At 37.6% G+C, this 19,735-nt stretch overlaps 1 pseudogene; it reads right to left on the bottom strand.

Annotated features, from left to right (window-relative positions):
• The window catches only part of LOC134478692 (transcriptional adapter 2-alpha-like), a 62,245-nt pseudogene extending 42,510 nt beyond the window's left edge, over positions 1 to 19,735 (bottom strand).

Here is a 19,735-nt window from a genome sequence, read left to right as displayed (position 1 = left end):
CATAACCTGCTACTGACTGTTGCTAGGTGTCATAAAAAACAGAAGCAATTTGGGACATACACAAGGAGGGATACATGATGATAGTTGATCATGTGAGTGTGGAATTCTCGAGAGGGATACAGAGTCAAGAGCACGAGGCTCCCCATCATTTTAAGGAGTAAGTAGGACTGGGTGTGTGCCTCAGTGGTAGAGCACTTGTCTGGCCCACACATGACTGTAGGTTCAATCCTCAATATCAGAGAAAATAAAATAAATTAAACACTAAGTGATTGTTGGTGATTATAGTCTCTTCATTTGCTGCTTTTTGACCTCTCTCTACCACTGCCCTAGTCACCAGTTCAAAATTTAACCCACTTAGTGCTTGTGTCAAATGCCCAGGGTCACCAGGTAGAGATAAACTCTCCCTTCTCCAGATTGCATGGCACTTTATTCAAGAACTGAATTATATTTTTGTGCTGCTTTTTTGTAAAACAACATGGGGCAGATCACTAAATATAACTGCCTGTGACAGTGGTTCTCCCTCATACAGGGTTGCTGACCAATCAGCCACTGCAGCGTGGTTCCTATGGAGCATCTTCTATGCAGGCAGCAGCTCCTCAGACAACATGCCTCTTGGGAAATCTCAGACTTGCTCTCTTTCCCACGTAGGTACAGAGATTCCCTCCTGAAGTCTACGCTTCCTGCGGAATCATTTCTCAAGAAATACGTGACTTTAGACAACAGATGGTTTTGGTTTCACTTTGTGAACATGCAGCGTCTAAGAAAGCATCATAAAAATCCTAAAACTGGACATCCATGGTCTCAGAACACAGAATTATTTCACATGTAAATCATTCCATCTCCAGCTGGTTTTAATAAGTGGTAATGATTGAGGGATGGAGGAAGGGAAGAGAAGTAAACTGGGAAATTAAGTGAACATTCCACCCCACCACTCTCCAAGGAATATACTATTGTCCTGTTCTTTCCCCTGTAACAAAGAAAATATTTCTCTATTCCTAATGCACCAAGAAGCAATATGTTATAGAACTCCCACAAGACAGCTTCCAAGTTTTTATATCTTCCTGTTAACTTAAAAATAGTAAATGCCATATGAAAGAAAATGTTTTTAATATTTAGTTACACAAAGTCAAGAAATTGTCAGTGATATGGTCTGAACAGAAGAATCTTATTTTTTAATTTATTTTCCCACTATATAATACACATATTTTTCTTCTTTAAGCCTGTAAAAACAATGAATATATCTATTTTAATAAGAAGAGTCTTGAAATTGCCCTTTCTAAAGCTAGCAGTGAGAAGCAAAATAACATAGTATGTGATTACAGATTAATATCTTGTTAATCATTTACTGTGAGTCGCTGTGGGTTACAGAAGGCTTCTACCACACTAGCATGTCTGGAGTAACATACTGAATTGTTAAGATTTAATGTTATTTTGTTAACAAAAACAAATGCTGTATCAGACCACTTCAATGCAAATAACATCATTCACTAAGATGTCAACACATTTTAGATAATGAAGAAATCTAAAGTCTTTAATATTTAAGCATCTTTAAAAAAAAAAAACACTTCTAAGTAAATTCAACGATCCTTCAGAATGGCCTCACGAATAGCTGCCATCATGAGCATCGGGCTTGGCTCCCACCCATCACCAAGAGAAAGGCTGTAAACCTAAGTGACGCTCATTCCCAGATCTCTTCTACTTTAACCGAACACGCTGCCAAGAAAAACATTTCTCATTTACTGCCCTGAAGAGTCCTTCCTATGTACATGGGAGGAAGTCATTTGCCAGATGTTGCTGTTTATTTTTCAAGTCTGTCTTTGACTTGTGCTTATTTTCTCTTGACCTCCTCCAACTTCTCCCATACACACCATGTGGAGAAAAAGCAAAGCTCTGTAAACCTTGCAAAAGAAGTACCTAGCTGTTCCAATCAATACATCAGGCTCAACATGTGTTCTTGCTTATGCACCCAGCCTAATTGTTGATGGAACTGCATGATTAGGCCTCCCCCGTTCAATGCTATCTGGACATCCATCAAATAAAAAATGACTACTTTACAACTTAGCCTCACAAATGACATCTACAATGGAAATTTCTCTTTTGTGATCATGACAGGCATTAATGATACATCAAGATAAGTAAAATGAAAAGAAGTCAAATTTAAAAGTTTTTTTTTCAAGACATTTGATGTCTAGCTCTCCCCACACAATAGAATGTCAGAAGTTACATTACCAAATAGGATCCCAGAAGGTATTTCCCTGAAGTCTCATGTTTCCCTCCAGAAAAACAATCACACCACACTGGCTGATTCAGCAATAAGGCATTGATTGTCCCATATTTATGTTGTACACATTTTAAGATAAAATCACACTGTGTTTCTATAGGCCACTGTGTTCTCAGGGCTCTGCTGTTTACGGACATCTCTCTGTCTACCTTCCCAAAGCCAGTTACTTTTGCAGTGGGCACTTCCTCTGGCGCTGTTGCCCAGGTTTAACTTTCATCCTCTGCCGTGATTTCCACTAACTTGTCCCACCTGCTGTTTGCTTAATTCATTCCAAAAGTACAACCAGGGAAAACTGGGACAAAGCAATAAAGGGGGTCAGAAAAATAGACAAACATGGTGAAGACCATTCCTCCAAGTATTCACCTAGTGAGCTCAGGAGGACTGAGTCTTTCAAGGGTTACATTCAGGAACTCAAAAGACTGTAAGTCATCCCTATTTGAGAAAATTTAAAACTCAGGTAAAAATTTACACACAACTATTTGTATATTGCTAAACTATGTTCTAATATCCAGAGAACAGTCCGGAACACATAACAGGTGTTCAGTGGTCAACAAATGAGTATAAGGATGGGTGGATGGTTGGCTGGATGGAAGGATATGCAATAATTTTTCATGTGAGAGACTCAACACATATCTTTATATACTTGTTGAGATAGTCAAGATACTCAACTCAGTATCTGGTAGGGCAGGCCTGCTCCAAAAGTTTTGGCAAAACTTCTCACTTGTAGTTAAGCAAATATCACCTCCATATGACAGGAATACTCTGGAACCCTTTGGATCCTATTCACCTACCTCACCAAAGGTTGAAAATATTTAATACTGTAAATTACATAATACTTTTTATCCTTGTATTTTACACTCAAAGGAATTTAAAATTCATTCTTTTCAGTTCAGTGACAAACCTGACTTAGTTATGGTTTAACATAGTGTTCTCAAACTATCAGTGTTGAAAGACAAGATTATCTGAATTCTTTAAATATATAGATTGTTTTCTTAGGTAAAATGGATATGTAATGCCAGAAAAAGAAAATCAAAACAAGAGGTAGAAAATTTAAATTCCATTTTTATCATAAGATTCATGGCAGAATCTTGTTACAATCTAAACTCCATTTTTATTATAAGATGAGGGCCGAATATAGAGAACATTTTTAATAAAATAACTAAGATACATCTTTACAACCATTGACATAGTCTTGGCATTTTTTGCACAAGTCTCAAGGTCGAATATTCTAGCAACTTCTGACTCTCATCACAGTGTGAAGCTTATTATCAAGAAGAGAAACCATAAAATCTTGTATGAGAATTGCTAATGAACCAGTACAGAGCTTTCTTCTAGAACTAATGTCTTCCGGATGGCCACAAAATTACTGAGGCAGGCACACAAAAATATCTAATTAAATATACCACTACTTAATTACTAAATTTGCCTCACATTTAAAAAAATAATTGAATGAGAACAAAGAGATATTTCTAAACCACATCATTATTTTAATTCAATCACCATATTATGATCTTTTTCAGGATTTAAGTAACAAGAACTTACTACTCTACCAAAAACAAAGTCACAAGAGAAATATATATAAGCTTATTATCCTTTCAGTGTTCCTCTTCTAAGATAAAGATTATAGAGTCTCACTCACAAAAGCACAGAAGTCCAATTTCATAAAAGCTGTGTCCATTTTTATCCCGTATGTGGAATGAATCCTTATAGCACAGGGCCTGTGAATCATAATGGAAAGCACATGGAATTGAGATAAAAAACTATGGGAAAAATCACAACGTTGATTCTGATTTTTAGCTGCATTTTCCTGGTAGTTTCTCCTCCTGTTTAAGAAAACAAATTACTGATACATACCTACAAAGTGATGTTGTAAGAAACATGCTAGCTATAACATATCTGAAAAGCACTTTTTGTAAATTTGTGAATTTTCAAACATTTATAAAGATGACCTAGAAAAAGATACTCCATTTTATTTTCATTTTCTATGCTTTCATCAGGGCAGAAATATATAGAGCATTGTTTAAGAAAAGGAACGTAGAAACATACACCTTTGTGAGGACTGGTAGTTACAACGCAGGTATCAAGGAGAATATTCTGCCAAGAACCTGCCAAACGCAATGCACTGTGAGGTCTATCACATTTCCTGCGGTAGACATTGTTCCGTCCTCCACCTTCTGAAGAGAGAGAAAACAAACTTCTCTCCAGCTAGTCAGTATAACTGCTCTGTGATTAGACATTCTTTTTCTGAAGTAGTAATAAACACAGCAGCCCCCAAAACAGTGTTATGAAGATGAACCCATGCCCAGCTCCCTCCTTAGCTGTAAAGGGAAAACGAATTCCCAAAAAAAGATGGGAAGCTATTTTCTACAAGATCTCTTGCTCTTCTCAATACCAAAAAAAAAAAAAAAAAAAAAGCGGTTATTTACAGTTTTGAAAATCTCATTCCCGAAACACGCTTTCCATCCCTAGTACAAATGGCACGTGGTCACTGTCTGCAACCATGACATTCAAGTGATTCACGCTGGGAAGCAGGCCTGGCCCCAGTGCTAAAGACTTGTAAATTACTTTGGTGATTCAATTGCCGATGTATGTTAGTTTTGGCAGAGTAGACATATGGAAAACTGTTCTCATGTTTTTTGGCTCTTATACTTTGCATGTCAGATGAAACAGCAATGCAAAGCTAAAACTGCTCCAGACCAAAGAGGACACTGAATCTAGCCGAGCTTTGGGAGACGGCACTGTGGTGAGGAGAGCACTGTCCTCCACATCCGGAAGGAGCATTCTGGCTGAGCACTGTCTCTCACTAGCAGGAGGGGCAGATCATTCTGCTCTCTGGGCATCAATCTTTTCAGTGTAGAACTGAGGAAGTCACTCTAGATTAAGGTTTCATGCCTGCTAGTAAAACAGCATCTCAGATTAATATCCTCAGTAACTTTCTTTTTTTATTTCATGGAAAGAAAGTAAAACAAAATTTCATAACAAAATAATAGGAGAATGGCACTAGTTAATGCATTGTATATTATCTTTGAAGTAGTTACTCAGAGTATAACATATTGGCATAAAAATTCGCTGAACACTATTAACACAAATCTTCCTTTTCACTGCACTAAGAGAAATTAGTTGTATCACTATCTTGTAATTGTTTCCTTTTTCCTTCCTTCCTTTCCCCTTTCCCCTTTCCCCTAGTTCCTTTTTCCTTTTGAACAATTTGTTCCCATTTCACAATATCGATTGTACATTTTGGATCTTATTTATTCTTTCAGTTTCTCACACCAGGGAGACAACATAATGTTTACATATGTGAGTCTGATTTATTTCATTTATGAGTATGGTCTCAAGTTACATCTATTTACCTATAAAAGTCTCCAGTTTATCCTTATTTATGGCTGAGTAGTGTTCTATCCAGTCATCAGTTGATGGGTATTTGGGCTGTTTCCAAGATTTAGCTACTACAAACTGTGCTGCTATAAACATGGATGCACATGTATCACTGTGGTATGATGCTTTTAATTCTTCCTGGAAGATAACCAGAAGGGGACTATCTGGGCCAAATGGGACCTTTTATCCTAATTTTTTTGAGGAATCACCATACTGATAATCCACAGTGATTGCAAATTTTTGTGTTTACAATATGAAAGAGTTTCCTTGAAAATTTGTAGTTTCTATCATCCTAGCCAAGACTATAAAACAAAATTACTTAAAATAAGGAGTCATCTCAATCATTTGCTTGCATTAATAAGCATTAGTTTGCACACTTGCTATGAAATTAGATGAACTAAAACATTGTTATTTACCTATCCCTTTTGTTCTCTATTTCTCGCATTTACTTACAGAAATAAGAAATTAATCTTTTGAGCAATAAAAAAGCAAAAGAGAATCTGATAGTGATAATTTACTTAATTTAAAAGAGAAAGCATTGGACTTTTATTTACATTAGAGGAGCAATACCATCTCTGTGACAGAAAATTTGAAAGCAAAGTAAAAAATACGAAATTGCCATTGGTTTGACCACTCATTGTCAATTATTAGTTAGGAACTTTTCTTTTAGACTTTTCTAGGCATAAAGTTGTTAGAGTAAAATTCTTTTATACAATTTTGTATTCTACTTTTCCCAATTGTTAATATAATGATATTTTCCAAGCTGTTACAAACTATCTTTAAGTGATTCTATTATACTAATCCACACATATGTATACTAAAATTTGCAGTCATTCTTCCACAGATAAACATTTTAAGCAGTAAGTTACTAAACACCACACTTATATATAAATTACAAATTACATAAAACTTTCAAGTCATGGATGAATAGAACTTCAATACTTGGAAGTCCAACAGAAACAAAGAGAAGCGGCAGCCAGGAGCTTTCTGTCTGCAAGAAAACTCTGCAGAACAGATGTAAATAAAAGACTCAGAGAGATCCCAGGAGAGCTTTCACAGAGACCTGGCAATCTGAGAAAGAATTTGTGTATAACAAATTAGAACTAATGCTTATTCCTAAGAGAAACCCGACTAACTCCACAGCCCAGAAAATAATCCTAATCCAGGACAATTAGATTTTCTACAACAGTAGAAAACAGCTCAGGGAAAGTGTCACATGGCAGGCAGTAAGTTCCAGGTTTCAGTGGATTAAGGTGAAGGGCACCATTCTCTGCAGCATGCAATGTGAAAAAAAAGGAAATACAGCCAGTTTTCCATCACAGTGTATCAATAAGGAAACTGTTATAACTGCTTACTAAGGCCTCTAACATAGCATAATGGTTTATATTATTTCCAGGAAGTACCTAATAAATAGACTACTTTCCTTTCAAAACTGCTTTCCTTCTACCAAGAATCCCTAGAGTTGAGGTAATAGAGGATTTATCCTTCAATTAAAGAGCCATTTTAGCTGAATTCTACTTTTGTATTGTTCACCTTTATCCTGGAGATATATGGAAAATGTAGAATAATTTTACTAGAAAAAATCCCAGTGTTACTTTATTATAATATATCAATGAAAATAGAAAATGGTATCTCTGTTGATGACTTAAAAAAACACTACAGTGTGGCTAAAACAACAGGTGACTTCAGATTTTAAGGCAAAAGAGAAATTTTGCAAAGAGTTCTAGAGTTAAAATAACTTTAACCAATAACACATTTAATAGGGAGAAATTATATAAATCAAAGGTTGCATAATTTGCAGAAAAGTTCAAAAGTATTTCAGTGATAATAGTTTGACATGCCACTGATTATTTTAAGAGTTCCTTAACTTGCTTTCATTTCAGAGTATTTAAGAATATGAAAGACAATTTTCTTTCTAGTTCTGAAAGAAATGCCTACAGTCTAGACAGTCTCTTCAGAGCCCTTCCTGTGTATAACCCTGGATTTCATCTATTACTCATCTCCTAAGAGGTAATCCAAACAGATTAAGAAATAAAGCTTCCCCCCCTCTTCTTTTTGGCTTTTGGAACTATTTTTAAGTTAATATTTCCTGTTCCCTCCTAGGAACCCTGGAACCTTTACAAACAGTTGTTCAATGCTATAATTCTTTCCCATAATCAGTCACCACCACTCCCCAGATAAATAACACCCACTTTAAGATACTGTAGTGTCAAAAACTATAGTGTCAAAAACTATAACAAAAAAAATTGATTTATAACAATTACTAAACAAAGGCTTCTAATTCAAGAAAACCTTATGAAAAAGAAGGGTTTTCTGTTTTTTGTTTTGTTTTGTGAGAGTTTCTAAATGATTAGGCTGTCAAAGCCTCATTTCAGTAGACTATGTATAATTCAACTCGTAACTAATTTTTCTTTTTTTTCTTAGCATCAAATTATAACTATGACAACTGAATTTTATTTTTAGTTGCATAGTCCTTTTGCTATGCTACACCTATCTCTCTGCATTAAATGCAGCAATGTATTATGATTGACCCCAAGAATGTTCTGCTACTTTCTGTAAAAGGAAAATCACAAAAGTTTAGGATAAGAAAGACAACACACACTTCACATGGCAAGTTCAGACTATGGGAAGAATTTGCTCCCACCAGTTTTCAAAAGGAAATTTTGCAACATGGCTATCCAGTGATTTGTAGAACAGCATCCTAAAGGAGTTTGCTTTTTAGTTAAGAAATACGTTCAACAGAGCAATAGTCAAAGAAAAGAAATTTTAAAACCACAAGATTCTTTGGATCAGTCCTTTCCAAACAGCAGTAACAGCCCCATCAATGCGGTTCATGTCTCCACTTCTTAGTGGCTCTTTGGCTCCTATACTAATGGTATACATTTAAAATTAAAACTCTCTTAAAGTTTTAAGATTCTTGCTTCCTAATTGCTAGATCCTAGTTGGACATGGTACAAATATCCAAGTCCAGAACATAAATGATAGTGACTGGAAAATAACAAAGAGAAACAGTGCATATTTTACCAATTAAACAAATAAATTGATCCAAACTAGAATCAGCGCATCTGTAGTTTATACAATTCTCTTAGTTAATATAACCTAGTAACCACCAAGAATCTTTCCCTTTATAATTTTTGTGCTTATTTTTGTTCTTACTGATACAGATTTTTAAAGATAAAAGAAGTTCACTATAGACACTATAGAAAATTGCTGTCTTAACCTAATGACTCTGGAGATCCTTGAAAAAATACATCATGGAGTTTATTGCCAAATGGAACTGACATCTTGGGAAGTGCTTCTCAAACTTCCGTATGTATCATGATCACAGAAGTTGAGGCATCTTTAATTTGGTGCACTTCACAGGTGGTTCGGATGCCATTTCAGCTTTAGATCAACAGGTTTAGGTGGTACATTCATCAACCCTTGGATTTTGCTCTAGGAATTAATTTTTAATGTATCCTGCCTTATCAGTTCTGGATTGATACACAATTTGTCCTTAATTTCTAGGACTGCTGATAGCTTTTGCCTTTTCTGGACAGGTTTATTCTCTGATCTTTAATGGCTCACTATACCTGGCCAATTCTCAATGCTTGGGATAGGAAAAGAGAAGAGGTCACTTCCACTGAAAAAAACCCTGTGGCTCAGTGAAATGTGAGTTCAATTCACTAAGTTCAATGTTATCCCAATTTTTCTGTTGAGAGAAAGAATATTTTAGTTTTCAAGTAAACTGCTGTAACAGCCACATTTAGATAAAGCACGCAATTATGCCTCCCCCTTGGAAGTCTCCTCAGAAGACACTGTGGGTAATCTGTTGGCAATTTCCTGTTAGCCAGACTGGCGCTAATTCACAACTGTGTCAACCACTTCCTCCTTGTGAGGGTTTGCAAATAACCTTTGCCATGGCAAAATTTATTCTTGAAGAGGACGTGCTAATATGTATTTTGTTCTTGCTACATCTCATGTGCCTAAAGAAGTGCCTGAAGAAGTGCCTGAAACACAGTAGGTACTTAATAACAAATATTTATTGAACAAATTAGTGGTCCCTTGCCACAAAGAATACCTATGTAATACCTACAGCCACAAAGGACATAGCAAGTTTAGTGCACCTTCCTTTGTAAATTATCCAGGAAACTTTGCTTACAGAGTTTATTCTATTTTACAGACAAATTCATCTGTGAATATGTTTCAAAGACAGAATTATTCAGAGGCTTTTCTCCTGTACCATAATATAACTATTTATAAAACATCATCAATTACAATATAATTAGTGTTAGCTTAGAAATTTAAGTCATCACACACCGAGGATCCTACACTTTATCTTAGTGTTTTCTGAAGCAGGATATCAGCTATAAAAGTCTCTGTTCTGTCCTTAAATATACCAGGAGAGCCCTGCTGCAGCCACCTGCATACTGTTCATTGACTGTGTGTGAAACAGATTTTCTGGGATTGGCTCCGAAGTTTTCTCTTGGCCCAACCAAAAGCATTCTCATCCTACTTATATTGGAAGCAAAAAGTCCTTTCTAGTTAAGGAGAGCTTAGATTACATAAAGTGAAACCACAAGTTTTATTTGCCTAAGCAAGGCTAACTTCTACTAAATAGAGATGATCTCTAAAATTTGTCAGTCAGTCAAATTTTGTAAACTTAGTTATGGTCTAAAGCATTGGGCAGCTTGTCAATTGATGTGTTTCTCTGACACTGCTTTCTGTAATGAAAAATATAAATATATTTACTAGCAAAAAATTAGCCTTTAACATATTAAAATGATACATTGTTTCACCATCTTGCAGTCTTTGGATATTTTTCATGTTTTCAAAGGGTTAAGACCGATTTCCAAATGGAAAGATAACACAGAAAATCATCAACAAAGTGAAAATTTGCCCAGGTGAAGTCTTTCATTCAGTGAACATTTTTAAATGTTATCTAAGCCAAATGTTAATCAAGAAAGAACAAGACAGTCATGGTCTGCCCTCCATAGAGTTTATACTCAGAGAAGAATGGTAAACATTAAGAAAATACAAGTATAATTGGCATTAAGAAAAGTTCAAAATGACATAGGGATATTTAAAATGATATCCAAAAGATCTTGGGGATACGATATTTAGGCCTGGACAATGAAGGGCAATGTGGGCAATAAACCCAAAGAAAAAGTCAGGGGTGGAGAGGAATGAGACAAAACAGAAGGAAGAGTCAACCCAAAGGTGACTTTGGAGCAGATTTCCACTGTGGGCAGCAGATCTCCAGCCCACTAATATTACTCTAAGAAGCCACTAGAAGGTACTTCAGAACCTTCCAGTCAAGGAGAGGGAAGGGAGACTGTGTACCCTCCATTTCCTGTTGTCAGTGAGTCTTGCCTGTAACACCCTGCAGAATCCATGTTAGAACATTCACCCAAATAGTTTAAAGAGTTCATGTAATTGTACCAGAAGCAGCAGGAGGGAACTCACAGCACTGAGCCAGAAGCAACTGCTGCAGCTGAAGCAAGTTGTCTTGAGGCTGATACTACTCCACAGTTGTTTGCAAGCGTGAGAAAAATGGGCTAAGACAATGTCAGGCAGGACACAAGATGTATCAAATATGCCACTCCATTTCTCATTCACTCAAGAGCCTGCTGTGGATCTGGAGTTATTTATCCACTAAAGGCAAATAAAACATCTGCAGATGATGAAAAAGAGGCCTTGTCCTTTGGTGCCAGGTTCCTTTCATAATGTATTCTTCTAATTTTGAGTAACACTATGTGAGAGATCTGTGCAAAGCACTTACATATGTAATGCTCCCAAAAATCCTGTGATGGGATATTACCATTTTAATATTTGCTGCCTATTACTATAAACTAAACAATCACAAACTCACCATCTCAAAACCACAACAGATATTTATTATCTCAATTCCTGCAGGTCAGGAAACGGGGAGCAGTTTAATTGGGTGCTTCTAGCTTATGGTATCTCATGAGATAGTAGTCAAGACATCCACTAGGGTTGTAGACATCTCAAACCTCCAATGGGACTACATATGGTATTTCCACTCACATGGTACTACTCGTTATTGGCAGGAAACCTTAATTCCATCAGTGATGATTGTTTGTGTCAACTTGAGGAACAGAAGCTCAACTAAACTGGCTCAGCAATTCCACGTCCTGGGGTATGGTAGACCCACCTAGGATGGTTTGTTGCCTGGATGGTATGAAGGGGAAATGGAAAAGGACAGATCTCCCCTGTTTCTTTAGGGGAGCTCCTTGAATGTCATCTCCTGGCTTCCAGCACAGAATCTTTAGCCTCCCATCACAGACCCATCAGTCTCATAATGTGGGCTCTCATGAGAGGCTACAGTGAGCTCCAGATCTTTGACTGTGTTATGGTTTGAGAACTGGTGGTCACCTTAACGCCAGCTGGATTATGTCAGCATGCATTGAGAGAAGATGCCCCACCTGAAGAGAGTTGCCAGGATAAATAGGTGGAGAAGAAGGGAGGTGTGGAGAGGGTTGAGGTGTTAAGGAGACATTGTGGATTCTCCTATGAGTTGCTGTCTGATCTGTTGGTTCTCCTGGAGAAGCTTTGGTCTTCACATCGAGCATTGCTTCCTGCCTCCAGAGGGGAAGACATGTGCTGCCTGGTCTCCAGAATGAACTCGTCACGCTGCTTCCTGGCATGTACCCGACTGTGCTTGTTGGAGGAGCTTGGGGCTTCCATGTCGCTGAGGACAGCTGTGGTGCCTTTCAGGCTAGCCCTGCTCTTTGTTGTGAGTGTGACTTCTCGGCTCCAGCATAGAACCCTCATCCCACTAGCACAGCTCCTGCATCCTGCTGGCATAGACTTTCTGGCTTCCACTGCTGACTCTTGGGTCTTCCCGGCACGGACTGTAAAAGAGACTGGTGTGAGTCCTTCTTGTGGGCTCTGGACCTCCAGTTGGACTCGTGGGAAGCATTGTCCTGAGCTCTGGATTTTTACCTGGACTCATGTGGGACATTGCCATGGGGTTTAGTCTCTTGACTAAATAATCTTATGTCTTTGGTGTTGCAGATAAATTTCCTGCATTTTCCAGTGTTAACTCCCGGTGACCATTATAAAAATATTATAAACTCCTGATCTGAATTGTTCTCTGTGTACAATCCCTGACTACAACAGACTGCATCCTTGGGATCAACAGTGCACAGAAAGACCTTCTGTACTCTTCCACATCCAGCCCTGTGAGTGGCTTTTGTAAGCCAATCTTAAGATATATTCTTATGTTTTATATCTTGTATTGTCTGTTTCTTTAATAAGCACTGACTGATACACTAGCCATGAGAGCTTTTCTTCCAGCTGCTTTACTCTTCTTACAACATACATGGCTACTGGCTTTCCCTAGACTGAAAAATCTAAGGGAAAGGGCAAATCAGAGCCCTCTGAACTCACATACATCATTTCTAAGGCACCTTATTGGTCCTCACGAGTCAGCCCTATTCCACATGGAAGGTGAACACACACCAGTGTGAACATCAGGGATCACAGGCCATTTGACCATCACGATCACCACTTTACAGCTGAGGATAAAGGGATCCAGAGAGGCAAAGTAACTTCCTCAGGGTGACACAATTATTCATGGGCCTAGGATTTGAACCTGATTCTTTCTTGAGTTCTATGTTCTTAATCGTTGTACTTACTGTTTTTTTCACATAACCTAGTACTTAAAGACTTTTATCCACATGAGAAACTGTTTAAAACATCAGCAAAAAAATTCTGGAGCCTACCAAAGGACTTAATTTGGCACAATTTCTGACTCCAACTTCCTTCATCTACAGATGAAATTGTCAGATTTATAAACACAGGTATTCTTGTGCCAAAGTTAATCAAATAATACATGGCATCATGAAAAAGTTTAGTTTTTTCATGGTGTAAAATAAACTAACTTCAAAGCAACCCAGATGGTTTCAATACTACCTTTAAAAAAAAGGAAGAGATTAAGCATATGATAATGAGACATGGAAAACCATTCCATCCTCTCTAGTAGATGAGAGCAGGAACTGTTTTCTTCTCTTTATTTACAAGATATTAAAGCCAAAGTTCTGATGACTAAATGTTACTATAAATCATACAGAATGCCCAACTCAAAATGCCCAACTCAATTTGGATGAAGGTAAGGATTACAATTAGCCTGATGGGCTGTGCAATTAAAGCAAAATGTAAAAACCCTGAACAAAGAAATGATATATGGGAAGGATTTTCTTCACCTGTATTTGCATAGTAACACCTCAGGGTCCCTGGAGTAAAAATAAAAGAATGAACTTAATCATCCTTTGATTTAGTCAATATCGAACATTGACTAAGTAAGGGAAAAAAATCTAGATGTAAGATTATTATTGTAGAAAGAAAGCTGTATTTTTATGGCTTCCAGTTTATCACACCAAATCCTAGCTTTGTTCATTCCATGGTGTCTACAGATCCACCTGCTAAAAGAGCAAGCCATTTGAATTCTTGCTAAGGAGGATGTCAGTCTAGCATTCTCTCCTCTTCTGCTTTTCCTGAACAATACCCCATTGTTCAATGAAATAAAAACACTTGAGCTCCAAGTATTGTTTCCTTTGAACTACAGTCATTTCAAAAGCTTTTGCTCTTTTCATTTCTTTCTCCTTTTTGAAAGCAAACAAAACACAGGCATATCATAGGCTGGGAGCCACAGAGTAAATTAAAGCCATTCCACACTCAATGGTTTCCAGCAGTGTTTTATATTTGCCGACCAGGACTACAAACACAATCAATTTCATTCATTTCAACTCCTGTTTCAAAGCATTAGGAATGGAATAAATTAGCCAGCACATCCTTCCCTCTATTTCATAAAATGCAAAGAAGCACTGTTTCTTCTGAGACCAAACTTCATGGACTACACACCATTTCTTACAGAAACATAGCTTGACAGATATGTTAAGGGATATGCAACAGCAATCAATAAAATTTCAAAGGGTACAAGAATGTTGAACAAAAAGAGGCAGGAGATTCAACCCAATAAAGCACCTTGGACTTCCCAGGCCTTTCATCTTAAAATGAGGTTTTGGAATATCATTGTAACAAACTCCTGGAGTAGTTCCAGTATTTTTTTCTTGGAAATGTAATGCATAAAATGTGATGATTAACGTACATGAGTCTCATCATCTTTTTCTTTTCCATTCCAATTCTTGGCCCCATTTCAAACACACTGATGCCAGCTCTCAGAGTTACACTGCTACAAGGGATGCATACTCTGCACAGAAATATGAACAAAACCTCAAAGTCAGTTACTAGACAGTCATTAAAACAAAACAAGAATGTTAACCAGAGCTTTTCGATAGGCTTCTGAAGAATGATGCTGAGAGTACATCAAATAATCATCAGATTTGAAGCTGAATGATGGTCCTTTAGAGCCAGAAACAGCTCTCTTTGAGGTATAAAGAGAACACTGTGACACAGTGAAACTTACCCACTGGGGTTCTCACTTATGCAGCTTCCCTCCAGAAACAACTCTCCTTCCTGATTTTATATTTGTAACTGTGAGATGTTTTATCTTACGGAGTGCACACGCACACACACACACACACACACACACACACACACACACACACACACGAACACATACACACACACATTACCTCTCAAATAAGAACCACATAAGACTTATGATTTTAAATTTGGTATCACTTCTGAGACATGTTTTTACAGAAGTATCCCTTCGTTTGTCTACAAACACAAGCCAAAGCAAAGTGAAATAAAACACTTAGAGCCCATAAGCCATTGACTACACCTGGAGTGAGCAATGGGTTACTTTGAAGACCTCCAAGGAAGTGAGTAAAATTCAGACTTCTTCCTGGGTTCTGCAGCACCTTCCACGGTCTGCTCTGACCTTGGATCATTCTGTTCTCCCACCAACGCGTGTTCCAGTCTCGCTGTCCTCGCTGCTCTTCTGCAGGGTCATCTTTCCAGCACTCTTTCCCTTTCACACTGCTGTCTCTTCCTATCTGGCTTTTCATGATGATTCTAAATAGATAACTATGCTCTCTGTCTCCTCCTGGAGTTCTCTATCACACACGGTGTTCTTTTCTTTTATAGCCTTTGATTCAAGTTGAATGTGTATGTTTCTCTTTTTTTTTCAACTAGTTCAATATCCCTGTTTCAATTTCAGCTCCATGAGGGCAGCAGCAGTGGTGAACAGTGTTTGTTCTGTTCACCACTAGGAATCTAGCACCTAGTGCATGGTACATAGCATGTGCTTCATTAAAATGTGTGCAAAAGATGGTGAACAAGTTATGTAGCATAATTAACTCTCACACTAGTTGAACTCTTTAAAGCACAGAACCTAAAAAAAAAAAATTGGTGTATAGCTTACCATGTCTTTTTTTTAACAACAAAGCATTTTAACCCACCAATTCTAAAAATAACAGAGACATTTTATATCCAGTGCTACCACCTCAATAGTCTACTACAGATAGAGAAGCAGACTGCAAAGCATAAAACCAGATAGTAATGATGCAATTTGGGACAAGATCATCATGGGGAGATTTTCTTCTTCTTTGCTCATAAATGGTCAGCTTAAAAAAAATTTAAAAAGAAAGTTTCCTGATGCTCTAAAACCTTTTTAAAAAAATCTGTCATATTTGAAAGGCAACACAGATAATGAGCAAACTTAGCTCTCAAGCAGTAGATGAGCTGGACTCCTGAGACTAAGCACTGTGGTTGGTTTGGTTCTATTTCTACCAACACTGATGTCATGTACCATGGTTCTTGTTTTAGTTACAAAAAGTGTTAGGGATGAATGCCAAGACACATTTAATAAGAGGCTATCTACCATAGACCTCACAGCACAACACCAACAACAAGAGTGCTTTAATGCAGGGGAGTGTAATACAACAGAAGGCTTCCTTTGTCTCCTTCCTGTAGAACAAGAATTCAGCTCAACAAGAAGACATCCCAGAATTTGTGTACTGTGCTCTGACCTCCCACATTCCAAAGTCCAGACATGGGATCCAGGGGCCTTATGACCTCAAGCTTCAGTGATGACACCCTTCTTGGATGGGGAAATCACAGATTTTCTGAGTTTTGTTCATGTCTATCTTGATGCACGCTCCTGCCTGTGTCAGTCACAAGCCTCCTTGTTTGTTACATCTGTTCAGGAGAGTAAATTTGTATCCTAAATAAGCTCTGGGCACCAACTACACCAGCTGCTTTTCTTTTTCATTCAGCTCCTCCATGCTAGAGAAGCCAGTAAGGTTAAAGGATCGTGCAATCCATCTACCTGAATTTAAGGCCATTGGAATCGAAGGACTCAGTCCAGAGTCAACGTCAGCTTGTAGGCATGGCCACTGTTGGCATGCCCGCTGTCCTGGATATACTGGAGAATCTCAGAGGAGAACCTCAAAGAGCACGGTGCATTTAAGGCGCTCCTCCTCGCATGTCTTCTTTAGGTAATCATATGTCCTGCCTCTACAAAAATTGGCAATGCCTGCTGTCCTATACTCCTGAAGTATCTTGATTTCCCTTCAAAGTTTGAATTGCATTGCATGGCTTTCAATAATTTATTATGTTCCACTGGCCCCAAATCCTTGCAAATAGCCTTGTTTCATAGAAATCTTGGACTTCCTAGGGATATTGCTTTTCCATCAATTGAAATTTTGTAAGGTTGATTAATCTGTGATGTCTTATAATATTTTTTCATCTTTGTCTCTCTAGCCTGGAATGATAGATATCTACCACGGCTATCTTCAGAGTGTGTAAAATTTCCGAGTCAAGTTCAACAAAATCAAAATCTCTCAAGTCCCATTCTGCATAATTGTCAAATTCTTCAGTGAAATCTGCTGGAGCTGGCATGTACCCCACCATGTCTTCAAAAAGCAAGGAGTCAAAAGTATGTCAGGGAGGGTCCCCTGTGGAGTGAAATGGGATGGCTGTGTCGGCAGTTTTTGCCTTCTCTGTTTGTTTCAGGTGTAGCAGGGCAGAAACAAACAGCGTTATTGATGAAAGGCTTCATGTAGTGCCTTTCACACTCCTACCTGGTTTTGGTGCACATCTGACGGGCCACATCCTGCCAATTTCCAAAGCCACAATCCATCACAGCTCCTAAAAGGGCCATTTCCTCTTAAGCAGTCCAGCTGGGGTCAAGAACAGGAAAGTCTGAGGTCATTATTTCATATGTATGATTGCTTTGATGTGTCTCATACTCAGAAAGAAAAAATGCAAGCCACATTCAGCACAGGTAATACAAGGTTCCCATTAGAAGCAGTCAATACAAGGTAGCTCATCAGGGGGATCATTGCTAAAGGAATCCATTCCTTAATTGGCAAAGGTTGCTGTTTTTACCTTCCTCGGAGCATAACGTTTTCAAGTTCCAGAACCAGCCAGCACATACACTAGTGCTTGGTAACTCCCAAAGTACTTCTGAGCTGCCACCGATGCATGGTCTCAAGTTGCGTGCGCTGTGCGAGGGCCTGCATGCTTGTTCCCCACATCTTACCCTGTCTTTTTAAGTCAACTATTTGAATAAAATATAACATTTCCCAACAAATCAAGGCTATAACAATGATGAGTAAAAGCTGTATCTTATATAAACAGTGAAATGCTGTCCTTAAAGATGATTAATAATTACGTAATTTGAGATTGCACTCATGTGCCTGAGATTGGCTCTTTAAATTTTTAGTGTCTGGTTTCTCTGTTTTGTTTTGTTTTTTGTTTTGTTGTTTTGTTTTGTTGTTTTGTGGTTCTTTCATCATAAAGCTGTCAAAATTCCACTTCTTGGGCTTCTTTGGGAAACTTCCTGAAGCAGCTCACAACCTCCTACTTTGCTAGTAGAATGTGTTTAGAGGTTCAGAAACCAGATAACAATCATGAGTAGCAAGGGCAAAGTAACAATAGACAAGTTCTCCAAACTCCTGTGTGATAATACAAGCAGAAAAATGACATCTACTTGAGCCACTGAAGACAATCTTTGCTTACTGTGCTCTAGCTGGAAGATTTAGCCAGGTAAAACAACTTTGACTAAGCCAAGTATGATTAAATAATTAAATTGCTAAGATGATATGTAAACCCAAACCTATCTGACTGTTTTTACTTTTAGTCTAAAAGGGGCAAGACAAATGCAAGATTAAATACTAATGTAAATGTTATGTGAGCAAATATGCTTGAATTATTTTTCAAAGAAAAGGGAAATAAAGAAAAATACTTTGCATCAAAAGTAAAAATCGGAAATAATTCAGAAACATATTGTAAGTAATGCCAAGCAGCAAAGTGGAAAAGATAACTTTAGTTAAGGATGTTTTTCACAGGTGAAGTAATGATCTCATTTTGGCCAGTAACCAAATTAATGATTTACTGCTTCATGAAGAATCCTTTCCAAGTTTGCAAGGAGAAAGAGGTGAACTGGAGAGCAGATAAAAATAAAGATGTGGAATCTATGACTATGATTTTTCTGGATGAGTCACCGTGGCTCTTCTAAATGACTGATCATAAATGAAGGAAAAGATGCATTAAACCACAGGCATTTGAGCCCAGTAGTTCTTTGGGGAACTTGCCTCTACCATTTGAACTATTTCATTTCATAGACTAATACTGCAAAGATTATTTTTTAATTAATTAATTTATTTTTCATCGGTACCAGGGATTGAACTCATGACTACCTGCCTTCAAGGCAGGTGCTTATGCCTCTGAGCTAAATCCCCAGCCTCCCTGCAAAGATTATTAAAGTGAAAACATCCCAACATTTAGTTCTTTAGCCTGCCTACAGTACATCATTTTCCAAAAGTGAAAATTTAGCTGGTACCATAAAAGGCATATTAATGTATTTTTAAATATATCTCAGCTAATTTGCAAAATGCGGAAAGTAGTTGGTAATAAACACTTGTGTACAGCAAAAAAGTTAAAAATGGAAAAAGGAAATGTTCTAAAATGTGAAAGTTGACCTTACCTAAGCTAATATCAAGAATGGATGATGATATTAGATTTAACTCTGGACTGTCTAGAAGCAAGTAAACTAAAGCCAGTGATGAATTATGCATTTCTTAGCAGGACAAAAATATATTACAGGGCCGGGAATTTGGCTCAGTGGCACAAATGCCTGCCTGGAAAGCATGAGGTCATGAG

Source organism: Cavia porcellus, unplaced genomic scaffold, assembly GCF_034190915.1.
Source record: "Cavia porcellus strain 051 isolate PalLab524CR breed Dunkin Hartley unplaced genomic scaffold, mCavPor4.1 scaffold_14, whole genome shotgun sequence".
NCBI classification, from domain to species: Eukaryota; Metazoa; Chordata; class Mammalia; order Rodentia; family Caviidae; genus Cavia; species Cavia porcellus.
Note: the sequence above shows the minus strand (reverse complement) of the source record. Positions and strands in the feature narration are given on the sequence as shown.